The 3,048-nt window shown below is 45.8% G+C and overlaps 1 protein-coding gene across 1 annotated transcript in view; it reads right to left on the bottom strand.

Annotated features, from left to right (window-relative positions):
* snx2 (sorting nexin 2) overlaps window positions 1-3,048 on the bottom strand; it is a 33,319-nt gene that overhangs the window by 10,066 nt on the left and 20,205 nt on the right. The gene's annotated exons all lie outside the window — the stretch shown is intronic.

Here is a 3,048-nt window from a genome sequence, read left to right as displayed (position 1 = left end):
GTGGGCAGACAGGTGGGCAGACAGGAGGACAGGTGGGCAGACAGGTGGGCAGACAGGAGGACAGGTGGGCAGACAGGTGGGCAGACAGGAGGACAGGTGGGCAGACAGGTGGACAGACAGGTGGACAGACAGGAGGACAGGTGGGCAGACAGGTGGGCAGACAGGTGGACAGACAGGAGGACAGACAGGTGGGCAGACAGGTGGACAGACAGGTGGACAGACAGGAGGACAGACAGGTGGACAGACAGGTGGACAGACAGGAGGACAGACAGGTGGGCAGACAGGAGGACAGGTGGGCAGACAGGTGGACAGACAGGTGGACAGACAGGAGGACAGGTGGGCAGACAGGTGGGCAGACAGGTGGACAGACAGGAGGACAGACAGGTGGGCAGACAGGTGGACAGACAGGTGGACAGACAGGAGGACAGGAGGACAGACAGGTGGGCAGACAGGTGGGCAGACAGGTGGGCAGACAGGTGGGCAGACAGGTGGACAGACAGGAGGACAGACAGCAGGACAGACAGGTGGACAGACAGGTGGACAGACAGGTGGGCAGACAGGTGGGCAGACAGGTGGGCAGACAGGTGGGCAGACAGGTGGACAGACAGGTGGACAGACAGGTGGGCAGACAGGTGGGCAGACAGGTGGACAGACAGGAGGACAGACAGCAGGACAGACAGGTGGACAGACAGGTGGGGACGCTCCTACCTCAGAAATCTCCTGCATCAGAACGGCGTGGCGGCAAAACAAAACAAAACAAAACAAAACAAAAAAACAACGCAACAAAATGTAAGAAAACCTGACAGCTTCTAAAACCAAAGAGGAAGATCCAGAACCACAAACAAACCAATAATAATAACAACAATAATAACAATAATAATAATATTAATAATAATAATTAGCCCTTCAAAATAAAACGTCTGATTATTTCTACACCAAACCAAGTTTAAACTGATGAGAAAACATCAGGAGTCAGGTTTTTAAACATCTCATCAGTTTTCTGCTCAAATAGGTTTTTTTTTTAATAAATTTGATCAAATCTGTTGTTTTCTTCAGTTTTCCTCATTTTCCACTTCAGTTTAGAAAACCTGCCTCAGTTTTAGGCTTTTTGTTGTCAGTTTTGATCTGATCATGAAGTCATCAACTCAAACAGCAGGAGGAACAGGAAGGATCAGAAAATGTTTCTGAGGATAAATAAATAAATAAATAAATAAAATCAGCAAAGGAGACGAGCTGCAGCTGAAACGAACTGAAATGTTGAGAAAGATGCAGAAACAGAGGATAAAATCTGGATCTACTTCCTGTTTGTCTTCATGAAGAACATCTGAAAACGCTTCCATCCCTGTTCACTGAGTGTTTTTCATAAAGCGGTTGTGTTGAACAGAAAGACGACGTGTCTCTGATGTGTGAGCTGAGGTTTCTGCAGCAACAGGTGCAGCCTGCCTCCTGACAGGCAGACGCTGCCGTCTGCTCAGACAAATGTTGGTTGTAAGTCTGCTGCGATCCTGACAGAGGCCGACACACGCGCCGCCGCTCACACCGCACACACATCCTGACAGATGAATTTGAGACAGCTCCAACACCAGCTCCAAGAAACTACTTTTTTATTTTGGAGGAGAAAAGAGGTTTTCAGTGGACTGAAGCGAGGCGCAGTTTATTTACTGAACTGTTCGTCTGCACAGGAAAACGCTTCGTCACAGAGATTTAACAGGAAGTGAGTGTAGTTCCACAGAAACACTGGGATTTTTCAAATTAAAGGCGTCCATTATTAGTTATAACATTAGACTTTATTTGATAAACGTTTATTTTAACTGTCAAAGAGTAAAAATACTGTAGGCTGTTTAGTTTTTATCATTTTTAAACTAAAAGCTGAATGGGCGTGGCCCAACGGCTCCACTGCGCCACCTAAAGTGAGATAGAGGAACTGGTAAGTCCTAGAAAGCTGAAATTCAGCTTTACGTAGAACTCCCCAAAATATTTTAAAAAGTCTCTTGGAGGTATCCCCTAAAATGTACAGGAAGTCGGCCATTTTGGGTCAAAGGTCAAATTTTCCTTAAGTTTCACTTTCGCTCACGTCGAACTTTTGCGAACTCCTCCTAGAGATTTTGACCTATCAGCTTCAAACTTGGTCAGTATACTGTTAAGACATGTGGGATTAAAAGTTACCAAAACTGTGAGTTTTTGAGCATGTTTAGGGGGCGTGGCCAACCCTCGAAGTTGACCTTCTCGCTAACATTTTCTAAACGCACTAACTTCCACACAGACCGAATTCTACCAAACTCACTGTGCGTCATCCATGTTGGATGCTTGATGAAACTATATGGTCATATGATGACAACATCAAAGCCCCGCCCCCTGAGGACAGGAAGTGACTTTTATTTGCTTGGAAAGATCTATCTCTCACAGATTTGACTCAATCACCTTCAATTTGTGTCAGAACACAGATAACAAGTTGGACTGACTTGGTTTCAAACAACAAGACTTCTGGCTGGAAGGCGTGGTCAAGGCGGTGTGGCGAAGTCAGGCGTCACGCCGTTGAATTGCGTTTGGCTCTAAAATCCACAAATTTCAACCGATCAGTACCAAATCACCTGTGATTGATCCTTATCTGGTCCCCAACAGGAATGTGGTGTAACATTTGGTGGTCGTGGTCTAATTACTCCATAGCGCCCCCTACAATATTTAAAAAAATCAGCCCCAAGCCATGCTTTCACTGACAGTTATGAAATTTAGCACACATGTGTAATCTATTAGGGCCTACAAAAAAGTCTCTTGGAGAGAAACAGTTTAGCTTGTTTGTTGCACTAGCACCGAGCTAATGCATATAAGGCAATATAGTGTCGGCGCTAAAGCTAACAGGCTAATCTGAGGTTGTTCTTCCATGAAGCAGCTCTGTTGTCCTCCATCCATATTTTCAGTTCCAGGCTGAGTCATTTCTACCTTCTCTCTGTCAACGCTCTCTGGTTTCATTCAGGTAGGTACCTGTGAGGTTAGTTTTAGGGTCAGGTAGGTACCTGTGAGGTTAGTTTTAGGGTCAGGTAGGTACCT

The sequence above is a fragment of the Austrofundulus limnaeus genome, unplaced genomic scaffold (genome assembly GCF_001266775.1).
Source record: "Austrofundulus limnaeus strain Quisiro unplaced genomic scaffold, Austrofundulus_limnaeus-1.0 Scaffold947, whole genome shotgun sequence".
Classification (NCBI taxonomy): Eukaryota; Metazoa; Chordata; class Actinopteri; order Cyprinodontiformes; family Rivulidae; genus Austrofundulus; species Austrofundulus limnaeus.
The sequence above is the reverse complement of the archived record's forward strand: the minus strand, read 5'-3'. Positions and strand labels throughout refer to the sequence as shown.